The sequence below is a fragment of the Telopea speciosissima genome, chromosome 5 (assembly GCF_018873765.1).
Source record: "Telopea speciosissima isolate NSW1024214 ecotype Mountain lineage chromosome 5, Tspe_v1, whole genome shotgun sequence".
In the NCBI taxonomy this organism is placed as follows: domain Eukaryota; kingdom Viridiplantae; phylum Streptophyta; class Magnoliopsida; order Proteales; family Proteaceae; genus Telopea; species Telopea speciosissima.
In genome coordinates, this window is record NC_057920.1 from 17354224 (window position 1) to 17360419 (window position 6196).

Here is a 6196-nt window from a genome sequence, read left to right on the forward strand (position 1 = left end):
GGCCGAGGCCTAGCACTGAGGCCGAGGTCGAGCACTGAAGCTGAGGCCCCGGTCGCCCGAGGCCGAGGCCGAGCACTGAGGCCATGATAGGGCATAAAATCACCTCACCTATTAGAAGCTGCCACGTGGCCGACCTGAGGTCAGTCCAAGAATCGAACTGAGCCGAGCAGGAAATCTGGCTGACCCAATCTCCGATAGGTCACTTGGCAGAGCCGAGCTCACACAAGTCAGCCGGGGCTAAGGCCGAGCTCTGAGTCGAGCTCGCACAAGTCAGCCATAAACTCCTAACCGAGTATACACAGGATAGCCTAGGCCGAGGTGACTGCCGAGACCGACCTACCAGGCCGACCTCCTAGGCCGACCTTCGAGGCCGAGCCCTCCACCAAGGTCATCATAATGATCCACCGGGAATTACAGAGCCATGTCAGTGCATCCCAAGAATCACGGGATAAGGATCGAGCCACAATCCCAATGCGATACGAAATCACGCCAAGTATGGACTCTTACCTTAACAAGAGTCCGACCCCGAAAATGACTCTCCAATCCGCTCTACGCGAGAGAGCCTTCCAAAAGAAGAACTCCTACCATACTAGGACTCTCTCAACCGCCTCACCTCATCCACACTCTATAAATACCCAGATATGGAGCACAATTCCACATCTTGCTTTCACTACGCAGTTACGCTGTTGCATTGGAGACCTGACTTGAGAGTCGGAGAGTCCTTGGCCGGAGCCACACCGGCTCTCTTGTGCTCATCGCTTGATTTTTGCAGGCTCATCCGTGGACGAACAGGGCATCGGAGGTTTTCACCCGCAACACTAACTCTAAGTTAGGATTAAGTACATTATGGATTCTATTTTGATCTAATTGATGCATTTTTCTAAGGTAAAAGTCCTAACTCTATGGTCGACATCCTTAGGTCAACTATAAAAACTTAAACTAGGTTTAAAATGATGAAAGATGGAGCATTATTTGAATGTCAATGAATTTTGAGAACCAAAATAGTAAAATATAATGAAATTGTCCCTATAGGCCCAAAATATGAACAAGTGCATGGAATCACATTTAAATGTCACAAATGATTGAGATGTGACTAAATAACACTAAGACATTCATGAGGGAGAGAGTTCTCTCAAAAAGGGAGGGGAGATGCCTTAAAGGGAGAGGAAGAGAATCCTTTGGTAGGAAAAGAGAGATCTTAGAAAGGGAGAGGAATTCTATGAGAAGGGAATGTGCAGTAAGGGGAGATGTGGTATAGAGAACAAAGACATCATGTGTGTGTTGTGTTGTATTTTGTATTTTCTTTGCATGGAGTGTGTTCTATAATTTTTTAGTGTCTGTTGTCAACAATTCCAAAGGGGGAGATTGTTGAGCAATGTGGTGTAGATTGTAGTATTATTCAACATGATAGGTGAATTGCCAGAGTTGAAGAATGGTCAATTGTAAAGAACATGCCAAGGTTCAACAATTTGGAGAAGTGTGGTAGCTACCTAGATTCGATATCGAATGCAAATAATTTGACAGTGGTTGAAGCATCTTCGACATTGATAAAGTAATGATTGACACACTCTCAATGTCAACATGAGTTTGCCTAGTGTTGAAGTGCATGTCTGACAAACTCGACACTCATAATATTATGTTCGACATTCAAAGAGGTTTGTCAATGGAGAGGCCATGTCGATCGACTTGTGCTCGACGTCAAACCAATTGCATCTAGTATCGAACACGGCAACATGTGACCAAACTTGGTTAAGCAATCCTTGGCTATTTAAATGGCTTTTGCACCATACGAGTTTAGTGAGGAGGATCCCTATTTGAAAGATAAAACAAGAAAAAACTCCAAGAGAGGAGTCCTACAATTCCATCCTTCAAGACCTCCATTAAAGATTTCTAGCACTCAAAAAAAGGTTTGTGATGTGCATATATTTAAGAAGAAAATCAAGGGTAAAGGTGTGGAGAAAAGCTCCCTACATACCTAGGGTTTGTGAATAAAGTTCAAGAAATGTCCCATATGCTTAGGTACATCGGGTGAAGCCTCTCTTGCGATGAGGAGAAGCTAAAGAGAGACAAAAACAGAGATGCAAGGTTTTTTGTGAGTAGAATCTCTATTTTACATTTTTCCTTTTATATATATTAAAGACTATAGACAAGGATAAAAATGCCAGTCTACATTTAGGCATTAATTGAGCATTTATGTTTGTCATTGAAGTATTGTAATGGGTGCTACAAGAACTTAGGGGTTAGTGCTCTTTGTGTTGGGGCCATTAAAGGTGTATTGTGCATTATACCTAGGTCGGATTTAGATTTTAATCCAAACATACGGTTATTTGTACTATAGACGTAGCCATGCTGATGAACCACTTATACCCTTGTGCCGTGATTGCTTCTCTTGTGGTTTGCTCTATATTGTTTATATGCTACGTGGATGTGGATGTACGTAGAATGGTTATGTGATAGATGGTAAATGAGTGGTGACAGTCTCGTCGTCATGGAAGATATTTTGTAAGTCATTGATTCACCCCCCTCTCAGTAATAAGCCATTGTGTTCAACAACCGAAATCGGACCAAAATTGATAACTATCGGTCCAATCTATCTAACCCGCCATACACATAAAAACCATAAAATCAACCGAAACTAAATTGGCCATTTGACTCCCCCTACTTCCTAGTGAAAAAAACTATAAACTCTCTCGATCTGCTACACTATAATTCTCCTTCTCTTTACTAATAGATCAATTGGGAGAAATTATATGGAAGAAAGAGAGAAAGAGGATTTATGAGTAAACTTGGTGGAGCCAGAAGCTACTCCTTTTGGGTGCCTAATGAGGTTGTACACTTGGGGACAAACTTAGATTTAGATTTTTGAAGGGATGGTGGGCATTGGAGCGCACTGGGTTGCTTTGGATGATTGGACCCATTGTCATTTTCTTTACAATGGAGATCTAACTCAAAAGGAAACCCAACAGCCAAGTGCAGGGCCCACCATTCCATCGTGACTGATTTGTAAGGATTTAGGACTGATTCTTGTATATCCAAAGGAATAGTCTTGTGCCACTGTCCCATGCCTATAGGATGAATCAAAGCTCTAAACTAGATAGAACCATTAGCTTGTCACTAGTTGGTTTCAGCCAGTTCTGAACATACCCAAATTAAGTAGGCCCACCCAAGATTTGTGCACTAGTACACCCCTCTCTTCCACCCTTCTTCACATGTCAAGTTTGGAGTTCCAAATCCTGATGGAGTTGGACTTGGCCATTTAGTAAATTAAAGCTTTGGAAAACCCACTGAAATCATAAACTTTTGAAAAAAGAATGTGACAGATTGATGTTTGTTTCATGGACAAACTACTGGTTCTCCTCCTACTAGAAGCTCAATTCAGTGTTATGGCAGGTTTGGGCTTAGTTTGTTGCAAGCCAAGCTCAGCCAACAGCTAATTGAAAGCCCAAATCAATACTGAAATTTTCGAAAAATGTGATGGGCCTAACAACACAGGCCCACAAGTTGGTGGATCCAAACATCACCCACCCTGGCAATCAAATAACTCTCTCTCTCTCTCTTTAGAGAAGAACTCAGTAGGGGTGCAAGTTTGGCCCTGATGGCCCAAGCCTGAACGGGGTCTGGACTGACATACCATGGCCCTGAGGGCAGATCAGGGTTGAAAATTTTCTGGCCCTGAGTTAGGGCCGGGCCGGGCCAGGGTTGAAGACTCAGGCTGAGCCTGGCCTAACCCAGTCCGGCCCTATCCTGTCTTCTTCTTAGTCTTCCTCTTCTTTCTTCTTCACCCCAGCCTAGCCCAACCCTTACATCCATCACCCTTCCCCCGGCCTGGCTCAACCGCTACATTTCCCTTCCCCATCCCCATGGTCAGGGCCAATTAGGGTGAGCCCGGCCCGACCCTGAGGGCGGGTCAAGGTTGGATGTTTCTGGCCCTGAGTCAGGGCTAGGCCGGGCCTAGACCCAGCTAAAGGGACTCAGGGTTGGGTTGGGATCTTAAAAAGCCCAATCCAACCCGACCCTGTTGCAACCCTAAGAAGAACAAATGGACAAAGAGCTCAAACGCATAAAAGATGGTGGAGATTCTCCATTGTCTCTGTGTCTTTTCTCCATAAATGGTTCCTCAAGAGAATTCCTTTTTGAAGCAATGGCTTTTACCACTAGAAGAATCATGATTTGCTTCTTCAGTGATCAAAAGCTTCAAAACCAGCAAATTCTTATCAATGTGGAATAAAGTGGGAACTTAATCTCATACTTTGCTTGGAAAACTTTTTTGGGTATCTTCATTATGTTGTTGTCCTATAAAGGGAGGGCATTTGGCAAGGAAAACGTAAAGGATGACTCCATAGGACAATGTCCTTTCTTCCCCAAGAGATTTTTGACTACATTTAAAGATGCATGGTCATCATTCTAGAGAAGTTCTCATATTGAAAAGGACAAAGAAAAATCTTTTTTGAGTCATAACCTAAAACAAATTTAGAGCGAAGGTTCCCTAAAAGGAAGTGTGGTCTTGCATACACGAAAGGATCAATAATAGCAAGATTTCGGACTTTCATGACGGGTGGGGCGGTCATTTTTCCCATAAATTTATTAAAAGCAGTCTAAGGAGAAACATCACTCCAAAAATGCAAAATTATAAGGAACGGGGACTAGACATGTGAAAATCCCAAAGTTTAAGGCACCTTCTGCAAGGAAATGAGCCTCCTTATTAGAGAAACACAAAAAGAATCGGAATATCACAACAGTAAAAGAAGAAACTAAACACAATACATCACCTAGAATGTTTCTAGCTCAATCCAACAAAGAATCAAGCCTATTACAAGCACTGATTACAGATTGGCATTCACTAAAAATAACCAAAGGAGAAAGTCGAAATGCTTTAGCCAACAAGATTCCTTCACGAATGGCTTCAACTTCCATGGCATAAGCTAAAAAGTAATCCTTGCTGTCTGACAATTTGCAGCTATGAAGGAGTCCACAAGGGATTTAATGATAACGTACACCTCAACTAACTTTCCGCGTGGAAGCATGTCCAGCTCCATCAGATCCTAGGAGTGAGGCATCGACAACCTAGAAGAAACAAATGTTGGTTTGATGTATTTTATCTATATCGGTTGATGGGTTTGGTTCAATATATGATTCATTTTAAAAAATCAAACGTTGATGGATTTAGTTCAATGGGCATCCGATTGAATTTGAGGCTAAAATAGTCAAATATTGCTAATCACACAATTTCCTAAATATCCAATAGTCGTATTTTTATCACATCATGCTTCCACATGGCAAAATTGCACAGACTAGGCAACCTCTTCAGGCACTTCAATTCGAATTCGATTCAGTTCGATTTAGCTCATCGTCTAATTCTGGTTTCGTTTTCAGTTTTTGATTCCAGTCCAAATTGACACACTTAACCCCAATAGTGAGTAGCCCATAGGGGCATCTAAAGACCAAACATTCCTCTAAGAGCCATAGACTTTATCCCCTTAATAAGAGCTACAACTTCTCTTTTACTTCTAATCCTTCAAGTACATGATTATCGTTTGCTTATTAGAAGAAGAACAAAATGTGGAAAAGTCCACAGTCCACGTCAGCAATCACTAGAATCCCGTGCGTTGCACACAAGGGACAGTAATAAAAAAAACCTAACCAATCACCAAAAAAGTCCAAAACCAGACGAGCTTTGCTGCTAAGAAACCGTTTAAATCGATCTCTCTTGACAAAGTAATCACCCCATGACCTCACTCTCCCCGGTAGGACCCACCACCCACTTAATCCACAAAATTCACAAGACTCACACACAACCGTCCGTTTGGGGTCCCGTGACCCAAGTGGATTCATACGTTTAAGTTTAACCCCCCAAACATGGCGGCAAAACTTTGTTGAATAAAAAAAAAAAAAAAAAAAAAAAAAAAAAAAAAAAACGGAATCTCTTCTCCAGTCAAAAGCCAAAAACGTGAATCAATGTTTAGGGAGAAAATCTCTTTTTTTTTTTCCATTTCAGATTTCATGGCGTTAAAACTTAAAACCTCAATAGGTTTGATTCCAAAGCAGTGTCTGAGAATTTGAAAATCACAGATCTTTAATATACCCTTTCTTCTTCATTTGATTTAAAACTTTTACATTAACACTGCTCTATTCTTTCATTCATTGTTTGTAACAGTACGAAGGAACAATGCTATTTCAGAGCCAACAATTTGGTAAA